Here is a 22,934-nt window from a genome sequence, read left to right on the forward strand (position 1 = left end):
GCTCATGCCTGTGATCTCAGCACTTTGGGAGGCTAGGCAGGCAGATCACTTGAGGCCAGGAGTTTGAGACCAGCCTGGCCAATATGGTAGACCCCGTTTCTACTAAAAATGCAAAAAATTAGCCAAGCATGGTGGTGCACGCCTGTAATCCCAGCTACTCGGGAGGCTGAGGCAGGAGAATCATTTGAACCCAGGAGGTGGGGGTTGCAATGAGCCAAGATCGTCCCGCCGCACTCCAGCCTGGGAGACAGAGCAAGACTGCCTCAAAATAAAACATACCCCCAAAACCACTGCAGTGATGAAGAGGTGAATGAGGGGATAGTGAGTGTGACATTAGGGCAACTGATGTAGCTGGGCAAGGGACAGGGGTTGGGGAGGCTTCCCTGAGGAGGTGGAGTCTGTGCTGTAATGTCAGTGCCAAGCAGGAATTTACTCGGGAGGGGGTGGGAAGAGGGAAGAGCATTTGCAAAGGTCCTGTGACACCAGCTCCTTTTCTTCTGATGGTTTTCAGCCCACTTCACCCTCATTTTTTGGTCTGCCTTGGTCCCCATAACTCTTGTCATTCCCATCCATCTATACCGGGATTGACAACCTACAGCCCATAGACTAAATTCAGCCCTCGAGGTAATACCAGTTTTGCATTTATTTATATTTATTATTATTTATTTATTTATTTATTTATTTTTGAGATGGAGTCTTGCTCTGTTGCCCAAGCTGGAGTGCAGTGGTGTGATCTCGGCTCATTGCAACCTCTGCCTCCCAGGTTGAAGCAATTCTGCTGCCTCAGCCTACCAAGTAGCTGGGACTACAGGTGCATGCCACCACACCCTGCTAATTCTTTGTATTTTTAGTAGAGACGGGGTTTCACCATATTGGTCAGTCTGGTCTTGAACTCTTGACCTTGTGATCCACCTGCCTCAGCCTCCCAAAGCGCTGGGATTACAGGCACCACCACGCCTGGCCTTATTATTTTTTAGTTTTTTAGAGACAGTGGTCTTACTCTGTCCCCCAGGCTGGAGTGCAGTGGTACAATCATAGCTCCCTGCAGCTTTGACCTCCTGGACTTAAGTGACCCTCCCTCCTCAGCCTCCTGAGTAACTGAGAATCCAGGCATGCACCACCATGCCCAGCTAATTTTAAAATGTTTGTAGAGATGGGGTCTCACTATGTTGCCCAGTCTGGTCTCGAACTCTTGGCTTCGAGCAATCCTCCTCCCTCAGCCTCTCAAAGTGCTGGGATTACAGGCATGAGCTAATGCACCTGGCCTAGAATAGGTGTAACATCTTAAAAGTGGTTGAAAACAAACCCAAAGGCTACATTGTGTGACATGTCCTATGATATGAAATGGAAGCTTCTGTGTTTATAAATAGTTTTATTGGGACACAGCCAAGCCATTCCTTGATGTCTCATCTATGGCTGCTTTCACCAGACAGCAGCCGAGTTCAGTCATTGCAGTGGAGATGGTAAGGTCCCTAAAGCTGACAATATTGACAACCTGGACCTTGACAGAAAAAATGTGCTGACTCCAAATCTATGGTGTGGCTCACCAGCGGGTTCGTTCTGAAGCACAGTCCCCCCATCCTCCTTAAACCTTGTCATGGTCACAATCCCTGTGGCCCGCAGACCGTGTGACTCCCAGTGCCCTCCACGGGCCCTCTGCAAACCAGCACCCCCGTCACTCTGGGCTCAGGCCACACCAGTCTCCATGATTTCTTTGAACAACAGAGGCTCCCTCTCATCATGGAAACTTTGAACTTCTTGTTCTCTTCCAGGGGGAGAGTACACCGAAGGCCCATGGAACTGGGCCAGCTTACCGCTAGAACACGAGTTTCTGGGGGGGAAAAAAAGAGGTTTTAAATTCAATTGGTGAAATGGTATGATGCCGCCTAGTGGCCACTTCTCCAACTGCAGTTTTCAGAGCTTTTAGAGCGGTTGGGAAGGTTTCCTCCCGGACTCGTCCATGGTAGGAGCTAGAGCAGCCTCCCAGATCTGGTTCTTCTGTATCTCTGAACCTAAAGCCTATTTGGGTCCCGGTTATCTACAGGACCCCCATCTAGCCCAGTGATGCTCAAACTTTTAAATTACAAGCTTGTTTGTTTGTTTGTTTGTTTGAGACGGAGTTTTGATTTTGTTGCCCAGGCTGGAGTGCAGTGGGGTGATCTTGGCTCACTGCAACCTCCACCTCCTGGGCTGAAGCAATTCTCCTGCCTCAGCCTCCTGAGTACCTGAGACTACAGGCATGTGCCACTAATTTTGTATTTTTAGTAGAGACGGGATTTTTCCATGTTGGTCAGGCTGGTCTCAAACTCCTGACCTTAGGTGATCTGCCTGCTTCGGCCTCCCAAAGTGCTGGGCTTTGTTTGTTTGTTTTTAGAGACAGGGGTCTCATTATTCTGCACAGGCTGGACTCGAACTCCTGGGCTTAAGTGATCCTCGTGCCTCAGCCTCTTGAATAGCTGGGGCTACAGGTGCACTTCATTGCTGCCTGCAGTGATGTTCAAACTTTAAAGATCATATGAATGCCTCGGGAAATTATGATTAGCAGGTGTGGGATAGAGTGGGAGCTTTCATTCTAACAAGCATGATTATTCTTCTGATTCATGTATCACTTTGTGTAGCAGGCTCTAGTTTTTCTGAAGAAAAGAAGTCATTAAACTTGCTTGGTAAAAGGACAAACTATTTTTTTTTTTTGAGACAGGGTTTCGCTCTACTGCTCAGGATAAAATGCGGTGGTGCAGTCACAGCTCACTGCAGCCTCGAACTCCTGGGTGTGTGATCCTCTAGCCTCAACCTCGTGTGTAGCTGGGACCACAGGTACACACCACCACACCTGGCTAATTTTTAAATTTTTGTAGGGATGGGATTTCACTGTGTTGCCCAGGCTGATCTCAAATTCCTGGCCTCAAGTGACCCTCCCCCTTCAGCCTTCCATAGCACTGGGATTATAGGCATGAGCCTCTACCCAGCCAGAATTTTATATACTTTTAATTGGTCATAGAATCTTCTTTTTCTCTTTTAAAATTAATTTTCTTCCTTTTTCTTTTTCTAGTATCCAGAATCTATTATAATCTGGCAGAAGATCTTCTTCATCTTCTTTTTCTTCTTCTTCTTTTTTTTTTGAGATGGAGTCTCACTGTCACCCAGGCCGGAGTGAAATGGCACTATCTCTGCTCACTGTAGCCTCCGCCTCCCAGGTTCAAGCGATTCTCCTACTCCTGCCTCAGCCTCCCAAGTAGCTGGGATTACTGGTGCCCACCAGCACTCCTGGCAAATTTTGTTTTTTTAGTAGAGACCGGGTTACATCATGCTGGCCAGGCTGGTCTCAAACTCCTGAGCTCAGGTGATCCGCACACCTTGGCCTCCCAAAGTGCTGGAATTACAGGCGTGAGCCACTGCACCCTGCAATATCATCTTTTATTTTTTTCCAACCATTTAAAAATGTTAACATTGTTAAACTCTGCAGGCCATGTAAGAAGAGATCACAGGCAGGATTTGGCCTTGGGCTATAATCTGCAGGCTTCTTCTCTAGACTCTGAATGCTAAGCTACATCTTGTTCTCCTCAAGGTCCGGCACTCTGGGATGGGTTCGCTGTTTGAACCTTGGCTACCACGTCTTGCCAGCTTTACTTTTGAAGCTTTAACTTTCCCCTCTGTGAAAAAAAGGTGTTTAACTAGTAGGTTGGTGCAGAAGTCATTGCTATTTGCCATTACTTTCAATGGCAGGAGAATTGCTTCAGCCCAGGAGGTGGAGGTTGCAGTGAGCCAAGATCACCCCACTGCACTCCAGCCTGGGCAACAAAATCAAAACTCCGTCTCAAACAAACAAACAAACAAACAAGCTTGTAATTTAAAAGTTTGAGCATCACTGGGCTAGATGGGGGTCCTGTAGATAACCGGGACCCAAATAGGCTTTAGGTTCAGAGATACAGAAGAACCAGATCTGGGAGGCTGCTCTAGCTCCTACCATGGACGAGTCCGGGAGGAAACCTTCCCAACCGCTCTAAAAGCTCTGAAAACTGCAGTTGGAGAAGTGGCCACTAGGCGGCATCATACCATTTCACCAATTGAATTTAAAACCTCTTTTTTTCCCCCCCAGAAACTCGTGTTCTAGCGGTAAGCTGGCCCAGTTCCATGGGCCTTCGGTGTACTCTCCCCCTGGAAGAGAACAAGAAGTTCAAAGTTTCCATGATGAGAGGGAGCCTCTGTTGTTCAAAGAAATCATGGAGACTGGTGTGGCCTGAGCCCAGAGTGACGGGGGTGCTGGTTTGCAGAGGGCCCGTGGAGGGCACTGGGAGTCACACGGTCTGCGGGCCACAGGGATTGTGACCATGACAAGGTTTAAGGAGGATGGGGGGACTGTGCTTCAGAACGAACCCGCTGGTGAGCCACACCATAGATTTGGAGTCAGCACATTTTTTCTGTCAAGGTCCAGGTTGTCAATATTGTCAGCTTTAGGGACCTTACCATCTCCACTGCAATGACTGAACTCGGCTGCTGTCTGGTGAAAGCAGCCATAGATGAGACATCAAGGAATGGCTTGGCTGTGTCCCAATAAAACTATTTATAAACACAGAAGCTTCCATTTCATATCATAGGACATGTCACACAATGTAGCCTTTGGGTTTGTTTTCAACCACTTTTAAGATGTTACACCTATTCTAGGCCAGGTGCATTAGCTCATGCCTGTAATCCCAGCACTTTGAGAGGCTGAGGGAGGAGGATTGCTCGAAGCCAAGAGTTCGAGACCAGACTGGGCAACATAGTGAGACCCCATCTCTACAAACATTTTAAAATTAGCTGGGCATGGTGGTGCATGCCTGGATTCTCAGTTACTCAGGAGGCTGAGGAGGGAGGGTCACTTAAGTCCAGGAGGTCAAAGCTGCAGGGAGCTATGATTGTACCACTGCACTCCAGCCTGGGGGACAGAGTAAGACCACTGTCTCTAAAAAACTAAAAAATAATAAGGCCAGGCGTGGTGGTGCCTGTAATCCCAGCGCTTTGGGAGGCTGAGGCAGGTGGATCACAAGGTCAAGAGTTCAAGACCAGACTGACCAATATGGTGAAACCCCGTCTCTACTAAAAATACAAAGAATTAGCAGGGTGTGGTGGCATGCACCTGTAGTCCCAGCTACTTGGTAGGCTGAGGCAGCAGAATTGCTTCAACCTGGGAGGCAGAGGTTGCAATGAGCCGAGATCACACCACTGCACTCCAGCTTGGGCAACAGAGCAAGACTCCATCTCAAAAATAAATAAATAAATAAATAAATAATAATAAATATAAATAAATGCAAAACTGGTATTACCTCGAGGGCTGAATTTAGTCTATGGGCTGTAGGTTGTCAATCCCGGTATAGATGGATGGGAATGACAAGAGTTATGGGGACCAAGGCAGACCAAAAAATGAGGGTGAAGTGGGCTGAAAACCATCAGAAGAAAAGGAGCTGGTGTCACAGGACCTTTGCAAATGCTCTTCCCTCTTCCCACCCCCTCCCGAGTAAATTCCTGCTTGGCACTGACATTACAGCACAGACTCCACCTCCTCAGGGAAGCCTCCCCAACCCCTGTCCCTTGCCCAGCTACATCAGTTGCCCTAATGTCACACTCACTATCCCCTCATTCACCTCTTCATCACTGCAGTGGTTTTGGGGGTATGTTTTATTTTGAGGCAGTCTTGCTCTGTCTCCCAGGCTGGAGTGCGGCGGGACGATCTTGGCTCATTGCAACCCCCACCTCCTGGGTTCAAATGATTCTCCTGCCTCAGCCTCCCGAGTAGCTGGGATTACAGGCGTGCACCACCATGCTTGGCTAATTTTTTGCATTTTTAGTAGAAACAGGGTCTACCATATTGGCCAGGCTGGTCTCAAACTCCTGGCCTCAAGTGATCTGCCTGCCTAGCCTCCCAAAGTGCTGAGATCACAGGCATGAGCCACCACACCCGGCCTCATCACTGCAGTGGTGCTTTTATTTTTTTTTTATAAAGACGTTTCACCATGTTGGTCAGGCTGGTCTTGAACTCCCAACCTCAGGTGATCCGCCTGCCTTGGCCATTGAAAGTAATGAATGAATGTTGCCCAGGCTGGTCTCAAACTCCTGGCCTCAAGCGATCGTTCCACCTTGGCCTCCCAAAATGCTGGGATTGCAGGCTTGAGCCACCACACCCATCCTTTGTCAATACTAAAATGAGTGTAGCCACATGTCTTGTTTTCAACTACTCTTATCCACCTAGCAACCCTAAATGCCCGATCCCCCAGAGGGGCTGATTTCAGGCCACTTTGATCTTTGCTATTCTGATCTTCATGGGGAAGATAAATCATGGGGAAAATACACGCCTTCCCTTTGGGGGCCCATGCACTTTGTTCATCTCTTTAAGACACATTTACCACGTTGTACTGGAAGGATTTATTCCTTGTCTGTATTCCCAGCTAGGGGATGGGATGCTCTCTGTGTCCCTAGCACCCAACAATGATCCTGGAACATGATAAGCATCCAATAACTGTTCTGCTGTAGGACAGGGGGACGGCCGCTTTGCCGATGAGCTTCCCTAGGGCCTCTTCATGTCCTTGTTCTGTAGGCTGTAGATAAAGGGTTCAGCATGGGGATGCTCACCCGACACATGAGGGCAGCTGCCTTGTCCTTCTGGGAGGAGCTGGGGGATGCGGGCTGTAAGTACACAGCAAAGATGGTCCCATAGAACAGGGACACCACAGTGAGGTGTGAGCCACAGGTGGATAAGGCTTTCCACTTGCCCCGAGCAGAAGGGATCTTAAAGACTGTCCAGAAAATGCAGATGTAGGAGAGAAGGATGCAGGAGAGTGGGCGATGCCCATGACGACACCAGAAGCCAAGATCACCAGCTCATTGGTGTGCGTGTCTGAGCAGGAGAGCTTCAGCAGGGGCATGAGGTCACAGAAGAAGTGGGAGACTTTGGAGCCGGCACAGAAGGTCAGTTGAGCCATGAGGCAGGTGTGTACGAGAGACTGGATGTTGGTGATCACCCACGGTGCCCCCAGCAGCAGGCCACAGACATGGGGCACATGAGGACCAAGTAACGGAGCGGGTGGACAATGCCACGAAGCAGTCAATGGCCATTACTGCCAGGAGAAAGCTGTCCATGGTCCTGAACAGGTGGAAGGGGTACATCTGGGTGGCAGCCCGCTAAGGAGATGGCTCTGCTCTGAGTTCTGATGGATGTTCACTAGCATCTTGGGGATGGTGGTGGAGGATCACAGGTTGGACAGGAAGAAGCACATGGGTGTGTGGAGGCGAAAGTCCGTGAGGATGGCCAGGATAATGAGGACATTTCCGATGATGGTGACCACATATGTGGAGAGGAACATTGTGAAGAGGAGGGTCTGATGCTCTGGCTTTTCTGAGAGTCCCTGGAGGAAGAATTCTGAGATTTCGGTTTGGTTTTCTGGTTCCATGTATGGTCTGTGTCTAGTGGGAACAAAAAGGGAGAGAAGCCATATAGGGCCAGGGTTCAGAGATGCCATTCTGGTCCCAGCTTCCCACGGAAACCTATACTGTTCTGTGAAAATTCCATCATATCCATCAAGTTCCTTTGTGTTCGGTTATCCTCAAGCCATTTTCAGGGGGCTTCTGTTGCCTCTCAAGCCAAGCCATTCATGCCTGAGGCAGTCAGTGTCTCAAGGACCTAACAGAGCTGCTGATAGTCAAACTTGGCTGTTCTCTATAAACACTTTTGCATCCCTCAGTGGAGCAAAGCTTCATAGAAAACAAAACCAAGTGGCTCATGTCTGTAATCCCTGCACTTGGGGAGGCCGAGGCAGGCAGGTCACCTGAGGTGAGGAGTTCGAGACCAGCCTGGCCAACGTGGTGGAACCTCGTCTGTAAGAAAAATACAAAAAAATTAGCCGGACGCAGTGGCGGGCACCTGTAATCCCAGCTACTCAGGAGGCTGAGGCAGGTGAATCACTTGAACTTGGGAGGTGGAGGTTGCAGTGAGCCAAGATCGCACCACTGTACTCTAGCCTGGGTGACAGAGCAAGACTCCATCTCAAATAAACAAACAAATGAAAATCAAGCAGAATCAAACCCGATGAAAACCCTATGCAGTAAAGGAAACCTTACCATCTTCTGTTTTTCCTTCTCTTCCCTTCCTGTTATCTTTCCCTTTTCTTTTTTCTTTTTCTGTTTTTGAGACAGAGTCTTGCTCTGTCACTAGGCTGGAGTGCAGTGGTGCCATCTCAGCTCACTGCAACCTCCGCCTCCTGGGTTCAAGTGATTCTTGTGCCTCAGCCTCCTGAGTAGCAGAGATTATAGGCACGCACCACCACACCTGGCTAATTTTTGTATTTTCCTAGAGATGGGGTCTCACCATGTTGGCCAGGCTGGTCTTGAACTCCTGACCTCAAGTGATCCACTCACCTTGGCCTCCCATAGTGCTGGGATTACTGGTGTGAGCCACAATGGCCGGCCAGCTTCCTCTTTTCTTTCCTCCCACCACCCTCTTTCCCCTTCATCCTTTCACCAACAATATGTAATTTAAACATCAGTTTTGTGTTAAAAACAGATGAGTGGATAAAGAAAATGTGGTAGGAATACACAGTGGAGTACTCTTTATTCAGCCATTGAGAAAAGAGGAAATTCTACCATTTGCGACCATATAGACAAAGCTGGAAGACATTATGTAACATGAAATAGCCAGGTACAGAAGGGCAGACCCCACATGTTCTCACTTATATGTGGAATTTAAAATGGTCAGTCTCATAGGAGCATAGAGTAGAATGGTGATTACCAGAGGATGGGGGAGGGAGATGGGTGTGAGGGAGATATTGGTGAAAGAATACAAAATTTCAATTAGATGGGAGGTATACGTTCAAGAGATCTACTTGTACAGCATAGTGACTATAGTTAATAACAATGGGTTGTATACTTGAGAAACTCTGAGAGTCAATTTTTTGTGTTCTCATCACCAAGAAATTATAGGCACAGATGTTCTGAGGCTGATAATGGGGTCATACATTGAAAATATCATGTCAGGTTGGGTGCAGTAGCTCACACCTGTAATCTCAGCACTTCGGGAGGCTGAGGTGGGTGGATCACCTGAGGTCAGGAGTTCGAGACCAGCCTGGCCAACATGGTAACACCCGGTCTCTACTGAAATATAAAATTTGCCTGGTGTTGTGGCTCATGCCTGTAATCCCAGCTACTTATGAGGCTGAGGCAGGAGAGTCACTTGAACCTTTGAGGCAGAGGTTGCAGTGAGCCGAGATTGTGCCACCGCACTGCAGCCTGGGCAACAAGAGTGAAACACTGTCTCAAAAAAAATAAAATATTGTAAGTAAAAAATGCATTGAACATACCTACCAAACATTACAGCTTAGCCTAGCCCACAGTAAACGTGCTCAGAACACTTACATTAGCCTATAGTTAGGCAAAACCGTCTAATACAAAGTCTATTTTATTCTATTTAATTTATTTTGAGACAGGGTCTCACTCTGTCATCCTGGCTGCAGTGCAGTGGCACAGTCACAGCTCACTGCAGCCTGTACCTCCTGGGCCCAGGTGCTTCCCCCACCTCAACCGGCCTTGTAGCTGGCACAGGTGTTTTTATTTTGTCCTCAGCAATGATGATATCCGTAATGGGTTAAACCTACTTAGGAGCCAGTTTCTTTCTTTTTTCCCCCAGCTATTGGCTGCTCAGCATGATTTTTATCTTTTTTAATTTTTATAATTTTATTTTAAGTTCTGGAATACATGTGCAGGATGTGCAGGTTTGTTACATAATTAAATGTGTGCCATGGTGGTTGGTTTGCCTCACCTATCAACCCGGCACCTAGATATTCAGCCCCACATGCTGCATTATCCTGATGAGGAGCCAGCTTCTTTTCTTTCTTTTCCTTCCCTTCCCTTCCCTTCCTTCCTTCCTTTTTCTTTCTTTCTTCTTTCTTTCTTTCTCTTTCTTTCTTTCTTTCTTCCTTTCTTTTCTTCGTTCTTTCTTTCTTTCTCTTTCTTTTCTTTTCTTTCTTTTTTTCTTTCTTTCTCTTTCTCTTTCCTTTTTTTTTTGAGATGGAGTCTCACTCTGGCACCCAGGCTGGAGTGCAGTGGTGTGATCTCAGTTCATTGCAACCTCTGCCTCCCAGGTTCAAGCGATTCTCCTGCCTCAGCCTCATGAGTAGCTGGGATGACAGGCGTGCACCACCATGCCCAGCTAATTTTTGTATTTTTATTAGAGATGGGGTTTCATGATATTGGCCAGGCTGGTCTTGAACTCCTGACCTTCCAATCCACCCGCTTCAGCCTCCCAAAGTGCTGGGATTATAGGTGTGAGCCACCACGCCTGGCCAGGAGCCAGTTTCTTAATGCATAGGTCTCACCATAACTCCGACTGGGAGACTGTGTTAGCTACAATTTACAATGAGCAGACTGGGCTGAGAGAGCTACCAGGAGCACTCGGCTTGCAAGTGCCTGATCTTGCCTTTGAATTTAGATTTATTTTCACTCTCTCATACTCCATTGCCTCACTACGAATGGTCACTCTCACCTCTTTGTGAGGCATTTTGAAGCTAAACTCTGTGCTGTCAACATGTGCAAGGGAAAAATACTCAATTGCAAGCATTTACACGTTTCTTTTTGAGACAGTCTCACTCTGCCACCCAGGCTAGAGTACACTGGCACAATCTCAGCTTACTGCAACCTCCGTCTCCTGGGTTCAAGTGATTCTTGTGCTTCAGTCACCCGAATAGTTGGGATTACAGGCGTGCACCACCACACCTGATTAATTTTTTTTTTTTTTTTGAGATGGAGTCTCGCTCTGTTGCCCAGGCTGGAGTCCAGTGGCACAATCTTGGCTCACTGCAACCTTCCCCTCCCAGGTTCAAGATATTCTCCTGCCTCAGTCTCCCGAGTAGCTGGGACGACAGGTGCTCACCACCACATCCAGTTAATTTTTTGAATTTTTAGTAGAGACGGAGTTTCACTGTGTTAGCCAGGATGGTCTCGATCTTGTGACCTCGTGATCCTCCCGCCTCGGCCTCCCAAAGTGCTGGGATTACAGGCGTGAGCCACCGCGCTGGGGAAATTTTTGTATTTTTAAAAGAGATGAGGTTTTGCCATGTTGGCCAGGCTGGTCCTGAACTCCTGACCTCATGCCATCAGCCTGCCTCAGCCTCCCAAAGTGCTGGGATTACAGGTGTGACCCACCCTGCATGGCCATGAGCATTTACAATTCTTATCTCCCTTAAATCTTCAGCAAGATTTAAGGCTTGCTGAAGCGGGATCAGAATGTAAATGGAGAACACAGCCTATAGATAGGTCTGTACAAGACAGGATATGAACGACCCCAAGGTGTTGTGAGAGTCACGGAAAAATAAAAATAGCTGCCACAAGAAGCAGGGCACTTCGAGGTCGATGAAATGATGAAAAAGGTTTTTAAGGAAGGTTAGCATCATAATCTCCTTGGTAACCCCGAGAGACCTTCAGCAAAGCCCTGTGTTACTTTTCAAGGCTTTTTAGCGTTGGATCTGAGGTTTTTGCAATGCAATGCTTGGTTTTCTCTAAGTTGCAAAGAATACTGTGATTCCCATCCTGCCAATGTATTTGTAACAGTCCTCACTTGTTGACTGGGGTTGCGTAGAGCAGTGGTTCTCAACCTTGAACGTGCTTCAAGGTCTCTTGGAGGGCTTATTAAGACACAGAAAGCTGGCCAGCATGGTGGCTCACACTTGTGAGCCAGCACTTTTGGAGGCTGAAGTGGGGAAATTGCTTGAGACCAGGAGTTCAAGACCAGCCTGGCCAACAAAGTGAGACCACCCCTCTCCACCCCACCCCGGATCTACAAAAAAAAATTTTTTTTTCTGGGCATGGTGGCCTGCACCCATAGTCTCAGCCACTCGGAAGGCTGAAGTGGGAGGATCCCTCGAGTCTGTGAGTTCCAGACCAGCCTGTGCAACATAGTGAGACCCCCATCTCTACAAAATCAAAAATTGGCTGGGCATGGTGGCATACATCTGTTAGTCCTAGCTATTTGGGAAGCCAAGGCAGGAGGGTCGCTTGAGCCCAGGTGTGGGAGACCATCTTGGGCAACGTAGAGAGACCCCTGTCTCTACAAAAATAAAATTAGCCAGGCACGGTGGTATGTGCCTGTTATCCCAGGTACTCGAGAGGCTGAGGTGGGAGGATCACTTGAGCTTGGGAGGTCGAGGCTCCAATGAACTGTGATCATGCCACTGCACTTTAGGCTGGGCAACAGAGCAAGACCCTGTCTCAAAAACGAAAGCAAAAACCAAAACAAAAAACTCCCTCCAAACCCATCGCACACAAAAAGCTAAGCCCTTTCTCTGAAGTGTCTGGTATAAGAACCAGCATATAGATAGGCCTGTACAAGAAAGGAGATGAATGACCCCAAGGGCACTTCTAGACAGTTCCCAGAGGATGCCGGTGCTTCTAGCCCAGGGACCACAGCTGGGGAGCTGCTGCATTGGAGACACCTGTTTTTCAAGGCTTCTCCTATCTGTGCAAATGTCTTGCAACTGGAGACCCTCAGTAGTTTTCCTCCACACGTCCTGCCACAGAGGGTCTGCCCTCTGCGTGCTTTGTCCACTCAGAGAGTCTAGAATTGGTCTCAGTCTCTTCCCTCTCTCTTTCGGCATCCAAGAAGGAGACAGATTCCTCTCCTCCACTCCTCCACCCCCACCCCCAGCTCAATCCCTTCCCCATCTCTCATTTGCTCACCAGGATGGCATCACCAAGGGGAGGGTCTCAGGAAGCCGCCTTCTCCATCAACTGCTAGAGGATCCCGAGGTCAGCAGTAAACCCCCAGGAAGGGCATGAGAAGCTACTCACCTGTGATCGCTGGGGTGAGCCTGATGTCTATGGGAAGGACTCATGTGTGTGTCCCCCTAAGTCTGGGAAGGTGAATGGGGGGCCAGGGGCACAGCAGGGTATTTATATTCTGGGGACTCTAGGAGACTTTATTCCCACAGCTCCTTGTTAAGGAAGAGGATGCTAATTATTTTGTTTCTCCTCTTTGCCACACGTTCTTTTGGACGTTGGTATGCATTGGGATCATGGGGTGGGTAAGAAGAGGAAACAGTCTCCAGGGATTCACTCTCACTAGGACATCTCTCTAGGGTCTCCTTCCAGCTCAGACTGCACGTCATGGAAGCAGGGAGGTCTGGGAGGTCCCCGCCCTCAGTAGGGCACTCAGATGCCTGAAGCTCAGAGGTCCTCTCATTCAATGCATCATGGAAGAAACTCTTTGGTTCATTAAGGAAAGCTCCAGAAAACTATGAAACTATCAATAAATAGACATTGAATAAATACATTTATCAAACACTTTTTTTTTGAGATGGAGTTTCACTCTTGTTTCCCAAGCTGGAGTGCAATGGCACAATCTTGGCTCACTGCAACCCCTACTCCCTGGTTTCAAGCGATTCTCCTGCCTCAGCCTCCCGAGTAGCTGGGATTACATCCATGTGCCACCACGCCCGGCTAATTTTCTATTTTTAGTAGAGACAGGGTTTCTCCATGTAGATCAGGTTGGTCTTGAACTCCTGACCTCAGGTGCTGGGATTACAGGCTTGAGCCACCGCGCCCTGCCTTTTTTTTTTTGGGGGGGGGGGTTTGAGTCTCACTCCGTCACCAAGGCTGTAGTGCAGTGGCGCAATCTTGGCTCACTGCAGCCTCCACCTCTCAGGTTCAAGTGATTCTCCCACCTCAGCCTTTTGAGTAGCGGGGATTACAGGCGCCCACTACCATGCCCAGCTAATCTTTGTATTTTCAGTAGAGATGGGGTTTCACCGTGTTGGCCTGCCTGGTCTCAAACTCCTGACCGCAAGTGATCTGCCTTCCTCAGCCTCCCAAAGTGTTGGGATTACAGGCGTGAGCCATTGCGCCCGGCCCATAAATCATTTTTTAAAAATAGTTATTTAATTTAAAACATAGTTTTGCACATAAAAAGTTTTGCACAGGTTGAACACAAAGTGCCTGAAGGTGGTGGTGGGAAGATCAGGTCATAGGAGGGTGGCTCAGGTGCCCCAAGCGTTAGCCAGGGGTGATGTGGATTGTGTCAGAAATATCAAGTGATAATGACGGAAAAGGGAAAAAGGATGGCAACTGGTTGCCATCCCAGAGGGAGGGGCTGAGGGCTCACCCAGCCATCCACAGTGGGATCCGTGCTACGGGTTCCTGACAACGGCTCCGCTCACTCACTCCCGTTGGGGCCCCGCCCCTCACCCCGGGCCCCGCCCTTCACGCCAGCGACCCAGCCAATGGGGCGCGGCGGCTACTGAGGTGGAGGCGGAAGCAGGTGGAAGGAGGCGGTGGCGGCGGAGGAGCAGTATGGCGGGGCCCGTCCTCCTGAGTGTGGGTGCCGCAGTGGGACCTGGTGGCCGGAAACCCGTGTGCGCCGCCGGGATCCTGCTCTCCATCTGCGCCTACTACGTGGAGCGGGAGAAGGAGCGGGACCCCGAGCACCGGGCCTTCTGTGACCTGGGACCCTGGGTGAAGTGCTTCGCCGCCTTTGCCTCCAGGTAGCCACTGGGGCGAGGGCGGAGGCTCGGGGAGGGGAGCACGCGGCGGGAGCTCGGGCCTGGGCCGGCGGGGAACGGGCTGCGGGGGAATGGACGGGGTCGGGGCCGGGGCCGGGGCCGGGGCCAGGCGGGGGGAGGCGGCTTGGCTCTCCTGCCCCAGGGGCGGCCCGAATCCAGGCTGCGCGGTGGAGGTGGCGGGGCCGCGAGGCCGCCAGGGCGGGATGAGGTGATTGAGTGCAGCTGGGAGGCCGGGGCGGTCGGGCGGGCTGGGGCTGCGCTGGGCTGGAGCCGAGGGTCTGAGGAGGGCGGGTCCCGGCCAGCCTGACAGGTTTCCTGGTTCTGGGAAGGCGGGCCGGGGGTGTGGGACCCTGTCCGCCGCCCCCGCGAGACCAGCGGCCACCTTTTGTCCCCCCATCGCTGCAGCCAAAGCTTTGGGGCCGGCGCGGACTCAGGGGGCTTGCGTTTCCCAGTGTCTTCCTGGTGCTAGGACAGGTGTTTCCGTGGTCAGGCCTCTTTGTACTCCAGCGCTAGTGAGAATTTGCAGACTTAATGGGACAGTGACATTTGCAGGCAAGCACGAGTTTGACTCTACTCTGGAAGAAGATACCGGCACTTAACATATCTGATTTCTTGGATTTCCTTCGTATATTTCAGTGTGCCAGGAGGGGGAAATGGTCTGAGTTTAAGCCTCATTGGCGTAAAGGACCACTACGTTATGTGTATGGTGGTGGTTTAGGCATTGGGATAAGTTTTAAACGTTGTTATCAGTGTAATAGGATAGGTACCCACAGCAGATTAAAAACACACGCTTTGCTAAAGTTGAGATTGGTTTGTGTTACTGATCATTTCATTTTTTTTTTTTAATGTAATTGGTTTGTCTGTTACGTTTTATTTTAACGCATTAAATTTTTCTAGGCAAGTTACTTTGAAAAAGGGAGCAATTTACATTTTAAAGGTGGCTGCTGGTTTTTGTTTTTGTTTTTCTTTTTTGGAGGGGATTAAAAACATAACAGTAGTTGATGGAATGATTTCAGAATTGATAATTACTGTTTTAATAGAGACTATTTAGATGTTTGTTAACGTGTTTCTTAACAGTAGTCACATTTGAGCAATTTCTTCCCCTCCTGTTGATTGGTAAATTGGTATGTAGACAGAAATGTATAGCTCACTAGTTTATTTCGACTCATATATTGTTGATTACATGAACAAGTTAGCATTGGAGTTTGTTATTGGTTACAAGCTGCAGGGTGCGGATCTTTCCATTTAGCCTTCTCATGGACGAGATGCTCTATCTCATCTGCTCTTAAACCAAAATCCTGTAGCTTTTTACAGGGGAAATAATTATCACATGGCCAAATGAAACATTTTGAAAATGCATTTAAAATGTAGGTATTAGTTTACGGGGGAAAATACATAGATGTGACAAAAAACTCACATTTGTTGTTGGTGGTTATTCCAAACCAAGGTAATAGGCTGATTAGACTCTCAGATACACTTTAAGAAACACCGAGTGTCTTTTATGCAAAACTTTTGTGTTATTTTCACTTTGGGAAAGGACTTTTAATTTCTTTTTTTTTTTTTTTTTTTTTTTTTTTTTTTTTTTTGTGGATGGTTTTTTTTGCTTTTTTTTCCCAGGCTGGGGTGCAATGGCGCGATCTCGGCTCACCGCAACCTCCGCCTCCTGGGTTCAGGCAATTCTCCTGCCTCAGCCTCCTGAGTAGCTGGGACTACAGGCACGCGCCACCATGCCCAGCTAATTTTTTGTAGTTTTAGTAGAGACGGGGTTTCACCATGTTGACCAGGATGGTCTCGATCTCTTGACCTCGTGATCCACCGGCCTCGGCCTCCCAAAGTGCTGGGATTACAGGCTTGAGCCACCGCGCCCGGCCTAGGACTTTTAATTTCTTAAGTACCTTCCACCTGAAGTTAGTTAACTGAATAAATTAGGAATAAATTGAGTAAATAAGGAAAACATGCAGCAGCACATTTCCAGTATTTAAGAAACGAGAATAACTAAAAATAACTTGATCCTAGGTTAATATGGAATTTAAGCAGAATTATTACCAATTTTGGATTTTTTTAATTGCATTTTAGGATTTGGGGTACATGTGAAGAACATGCAAGATTGTTGCATAGGTACACACATGGCAGTGTGATTTGCTGCCTTCCTCCCCATCACCTATGTCTGGCATTTCTCCCCATGCTATCTCTCCCCAACTCCCCACCCCCCACTGTCCCTCCCCTGTTACCCCCCAACAGACCCCAGGGTGTGATGCTCCCCTCCCTGTGTCCATGTGTTCTCATTGTTCAACACCCACCAGTGAGTGAGAACATGCGGTGTTTGATTTTCTGTTCTTGTGTCAGCTTGCTGAGAATGATGGTTTCCAGGTTCATCCATGTCCCTACAAAGGACACAAACTCATCGTTTTTGATGGATGTGTAGTATTCCATGGTGTATATGTGCCACATTTTCCCTGTCCAGTCTATCATCGATGGGCATTTGGGTTTGTTCCAGGTCTTTGCTATTGTAAACAGTGCTGCAATGAACATTTGTGTGCATGTGTCCTTATAATACAACTATTTATAATCCTTTGGATATATACCCAGTAATGGGATTGCTGGGTCAAATGGAATTTCTATTTCTATTTCTATTTGAGTAATTGCCACACTGTCTTCCACAATGGTTGAACTAATTTACACTCCCATCAACAGTGTAAAAGTGTTCCTATTTCTCCACATCCTCTCCAGCATCTGTTGTCTCCAGATTTTTTAATGATCGCCATTCTAACTGGCGTGAGATGGTATCTCAATGTAGTTTTGATTTGCATTTCTCTAATGACCAGTGATGATGAGCATTTTTTCATATGTTTGTTGTCCTCATGTGTGTCTTCTTTTGTAAAGTGTCTGTTCATGTCCTTCACCCACTTTTGGATGGGCTTGTTAATTTTTTTCTTGTAAATCTGTTTTAGTTCTTTGTAGATTCTGGATATCAGCCCTTTGTCAGGTGGGTAGGTTGCAAAATTTTTTTCCCATTCTTTTGGTTGCTGATTCACTCTAATGATGGTTTCTTTTGCTGTGCAGAAGCTGTGGAGTTTAATTAAGTCCCATTTTGTCTATTTTGGCTTTTGTTGCCAATGCTTTTGGTGTTTTGGTCATGAAGTCCTTGCCTACGCCTATGTCCTGAATGGTTTTGCCTAGGCTTTCTTCTAGGGTTTTTATGGTGTTAAGTCTTATGTTTAAGTCTTTAATCCACCTGGAGTTAATTTTAGTGTAAGGTGTCAGGAAGGTGTCCAGTTTCTGCTTTCTGCACATGGCTAGCCAGTTTTCCCAACACCATTTATTAAACAGGGAATCCTTTCCCCATTGCTTGTTTTTCTCAGGTTTGTCAAAGTTTGGATGGTTGTAGATGTGTGGTGAGGCCTCTGTCCTATTCCATTGGTCTATATCTCTGTTTTGGTACCAGTACCATGTTGTTTTGATTACTGTAGCCTTGTAGTATAGTTTGAAGTCCAGTAGTGTGATGCCCCCCGCTTTGTTTTTTTTGCTTAGAATTGACTTGGCTATGCGGGCTCTTTTTTGGTTCCATATGAAGTTTAAGGTGTTTTTTCCCAGTTCTGCGAAGAAGGTCATTGGTAGCTTGATGGGGATAGCATTGAATCTGTAAATTACTTTGGGCAGTATGGCCATTTTCATGATATTGATTCTTCCTAACCATGAACATGGAATGTTTCTCCATCTGTTTGTGTCCTCCCTTATGTCATTGAGCAGTGTTTTGTAGTTCTCCTTGAAGAGGTCCTTTACATCCTTTGTTAGTTGTATTCCTAGGTATTTTATTCTCTTTGTAGCAATTGTGAATGGCAGTTCATTCTTGATTTGGCTCTCTTTAAGTCTGTTATTGGTGTATAGGAATGTCTGTGATTTTTGCACATTAATTTTGTATCCTGAGACTTTGCTGAAGTTGCTTATCAGTTTCAGGAGATTTTTGGTTGAGACGATGGGGTCTTCTAGATACACAATCATGTCGTATGCAAATAGAGGCAATTTGACTTCCTCCTTTCCTATTTGAATACCCTTTATTTCTTTTTCTTGCCTGATTGCTCTGGCTAGAACTTCCAGTACTATATTGAATAGGAGTGGTGAGAGAGGGCATCCTTGTCTAGGGCCAGATTTCAAAGGGAATGCTTCCAGTTTTTGCTCAGTCAGTATGATATTGGCTGTTGGTTTGTCATAAATAGCTTTTATTATTTTGAGATACGTTCCATCAATACCTAGTTTATTGAGGGTTTTTAGCATAAAGGGCTGTTGAATTTTGTCAAAGGCCTTCTCTGCATCAGTTGAGATAATCATCTGGTTTTTGTCTTTGGTTCTGTTTATGTGGTGAATTACGTTTATAGACTTGCGTATGTTGAACCAGCCTTGCATCCCCGGGATGAAGCCTACTTGATCATGGTGGATAAGCTTTTTGATGTGCTGTTGCAATCGGTTTGCCAGTATTTTATTGAAGATTTTTGCATCTATGTTCATCATGGATATTGGCCTGAAGTTTTCTTTTCTTGCTGAGTCTCTGCTGGGTTTTGGTATCAGGATGATGTTGCCCTCATAAAATGATTCGGGAAGGATTCCCTCTTTTTGGATTGTTTAGAATAGTTTCAGAAGGAATGGTACCAGCTCCTCTTGGTATGTCTGGTAGAATTTGGCTGTGAACCCGTCTGGACCTGTGCTTTTTTTGGGTGGTAGGCTCTTAATTGCTGCCTCAACTTCAGACCTTGTTATTGGTCTATTCAGGGTTTCAGTTTCTTCCTGGTTTAGGCTTGGGAGGATGCAAGTGTCCAGGAATTTATCCATTTCTTCCGGGTTTACTAGTTTATATGCATAGAGATGTTTGTAATAATCTCTGATGATGGTTTGAATTTCTGTGGAATCTGTGGTGATATCCCCTTTATCGGTTTTTATTGCATGTATTTGATTATTCTCTCTTTTCTGTTTTATTAATCTGGCTAGTGGTCTATTTTGTTGATCTTTTCGAAAAACCAGCTCCTGGTTTTATTGATTTTTTGAAGTTTTTTTTTTTTGTCTCTGTCTCCTTCAGTTCTGCTCTGATCTTAGTTATTTCTTGTTTTCTGCTAGGTTTTGAGTTTTTTTGGTCTTACTCCTCTAGCTCTTTCAATTTTGATGATAGGGTATCGATTTTAGATCTTTCCTTGCTTCTCATGTGGGCGTTTATTGCTATATATTTTCCTCTAGAGACTGATTTAAATGTGTCCCAGAGATTCTGGTATGTTGTGTCTTCGTTCTCGTTGGTTTCGAAGAACGTCTTTATTTCTGCCTTCATTTCATTGTTTATCCAGTCAACATTCAAGAGCCAGTTGTTCAATTTCCATGAAGCTGTGTGGTTCTGAGTTAGTTTCTGAATTCTGAGTTCTAACTTGATTGCACTGTGGTCTGAAAGACTGTTTGTTATGATTTCCGTTCTTTTGCATTTGCTGAGGAGTGATTTACTTCCAATTATATGGTCAGTTTTGGAGTAGGTGTGATGTGGTGCTGAGAAGAATGTATATTCTGTGGATTTGGGGTGGAGAGTTCTGTAAATGTCTATTAGGTTTGCTTGGTGCAGGTCTGAGTTCAAGTCCTGGATATCCTTGTTAATTTTCTATCTCATTGATCTTTCTTTTTTTTTTTTTTTTTGAGATGGAGTTTCGCTCTTGTTACCCAGGCTGGAGTGCAATGGCGCGATCTCGGCTCACCGCAACCTCCGCCTCCTGGGTTCAGGCAATTCTCCTGCCTCAGCCTCCTGAGTAGCTGGGATTACAGGCACACGCCACCATGCCCAGCTAATTTTTTGTAATTTTAGTAGAGACGGGGTTTCACCATGTTGACCAGGATGGTCTCGATCTCTTGACCTCGTGATCCACCCACCTCGGCCTCCCAAAGTGCTGGGATTACAGGCTTGAGCCACCGCGCCCGGCCTTCTCATTGATCTTTCTAATATTGACAATGGGGTGTTAAAGTTTCCCACTATTATTGTGTGAGAGTCTGAGTCTCTTTGTAAGTTATTAAGAACTTGCTTTATGTATGTGGGTGCTCTTGTATTGGGCGTGTATATATTTAGGATCGTTAGCTCTTCTTGTTACATTGATCCTTTTACCATTATGTAATATCTTTCTTTGCCTCTTTTGATCTTTGTTGGTTTAAGGTCTGTTTTATCAGAGATGAGAATTGCAACTCCTGCTTTTTTTTTTTTGCTCTCCATTTGCTTGGTAAATCTTCCTCCATCCCTTTATTTTGAGCATTTGTGTATCCTTGCATGTGAGATGGGTTTCCTGGATACAGCACACCGATGGGTTTTGGCTTTTTATCCAGTTTGCCAGTCTGTGTCCTTTGATTGGGGCATTTAGTCCATTTTCATTTAGGGTTAATATTGTTATACGTGAATTTGATCCTGCCGTTTTGATGCTAGCTGGCTGTTTTGTCCGTTAGTTGATGCAGATTCTTCATTGTGTTGATGCTCTTTACTATTTAGTATGTTTTTGGAGTGGCTGGTACTGGTTGTTCCTGTCTATGTTTAGTGCCTCTTTCAGGAGCTCTTGTAAAGCAGGACTGGTGGTGATGAAATCTCTGAGTACTTGCTTGTTCACAAAGGATTTTATTTTTCCTTCACTTATAAAGCTTAGTTTGGCTGGATATGAAATTCTGGGTTGAAAGTTCTTTTTTTTAATGATGTCGAATATTGGCCCGCACTCTCTTCTGGCTTGTAGGGTTTCTGCTGAGAGGTCTACTGTGAGTCTGATGGGCTTCCCTTTGTGGGTAACCTGACCTTTCTCTCTGGCTGCCCTTAGCATTTTCTCCTTCATTTCAACCCTAGGTGAATCTGAAAAGTATATGCTTTGGGGTTGCTCTTCTCGAGGAGTATCTTTGTGGTGTTCTCTGTATTTCCTGGACTTGAATATTGGCCTGCCTTGCTAGGTTGGGGAAGTTTTCCTGGTTAATACCCTGAAGAGTGTTTTCCAGCTTGGATTGATTTTCTCTGTCACATTCAGGTACACCTATTAAACGTAGATTAGGTCTTTTCACATAGTCCCATATTTCTTGGAGACTTTGTTCATTCCTTTTTACCCTTTTCTCTCTAATCTTGCCTTCTCATTTTATTTCATTGAGTTGATCTTCAACCTCAGATATCCTTTTTTCTGCGTGGTCAATTCGGCTGTTGAAACTTGTGTATGCTTTGCGAAGTTCTCATGTTGTGTTTTTCAGCTCCATCCATTCACTTATATTCCTCTCTAAGTTGTCTATTCTTGTTAGCATTTTGTCAAATCTTTTTTCAAGGTTCTTAGTTTCTTTGCATTGGGTTAGAACATGTTCTTTTAGCTCACAGAAGTTTATTATTACCCACCTTCTAAAGCCTGATTCTGTCAATTCATCACACTGATTCTCCATCTAGCCTTGTTCCCTTGCTGGTGTGGAGTTGTGATCCCTTGTAGGAGTAGAGGTGTTCTGATTTTGGGTGTTTTCATCCTTTTTGTGCTGGTTTCTTCCCATCTTTGTGGATTTATCCACCTGTCGTCTTTGTAGTTGTTGACTTTCAGATTGGGTCTCTGAGTCAACGTCCAGTTTGTTGATGATGAAGTTATTTCTTTCTGTTTCTTAGTTTTCCTTCTACTCGTCAGGCCCCTCTGCTGTAGGACTGCTGAGGTCCACTCCAGGCCCTGCTTTCCTGGGGATCACCTGTAGCGGCTGCGGAACAGTAAGGATTACTGCCAGTTTCTTCTTCTGCTATCTTTGTCCCTGAAGGATACCCGCCTGATGTGAGTCTGAGCTCTCCTTTATGAGGTCACTCATTGGATATATGGGGGTCAGGTAGCTGGTTGAGGAGACAGTCTGTCCTTTATAGGAGCTCAAGTGCTGAGCTGTGAGCTCTGTTCATTCAGTTGCTGGGCAGGTACGTTTAAGTCTGCTGCAATAGAGCTCATAACCACCCCCCCCCGCCTTGTTTTTTCCCAGGCGCTCTGTCCCAGTGATTTACAGCTTTATTTATGAATTTGTGTTGTGCTGCTGTTTTTTTTCAGGGCTGCCCTGCCCAGCGAGGAGGCAGTCTAGTCACTGTCTGCCTGCAGAGGCTTTGCTGTGCTGCTGTGGGCTCCGCTCAGCTGCCGTGTGAACTTCCCTGCAGTCCTCTTTATAAGGGTGTAGTTAGAGCTACCTCAGCAATGGCGGCTCCCCCCTGTAATTGCAGACTCTCTCTGTAATGGCGGGCTGCCTCGGCAACTGTGGGCCGCCTCAGCAATGGCAGACTACCTCTGTTGTGGTGGAGTGCCTCAGTAATGGTGGACGCCCCTCCCCCACAGAGCTGGACCGTCCTGGGTTCAGCTGTGCTTGCTGTGAAACTCTCAATCCAGAGCGTTTCAGATTGCTGTTTTTTTTGTGGGGGTGGGACCAGCCGAG

The 22,934-nt window shown here is 46.7% G+C and overlaps 1 pseudogene; it reads right to left on the reverse strand.

Annotated features, from left to right (window-relative positions):
- Positions 1–6,445: 6,445 nt before the first annotated feature.
- On the reverse strand, positions 6,446–7,424 carry LOC116544936 (annotated as a pseudogene).
- Between the last annotated feature and the right edge of the window lie 15,510 nt (positions 7,425–22,934).

Source organism: Sapajus apella, unplaced genomic scaffold (genome assembly GCF_009761245.1).
Source record: "Sapajus apella isolate SASKATOON/1434 unplaced genomic scaffold, GSC_monkey_1.0 scaffold237, whole genome shotgun sequence".
In the NCBI taxonomy this organism is placed as follows: Eukaryota; Metazoa; Chordata; class Mammalia; order Primates; family Cebidae; genus Sapajus; species Sapajus apella.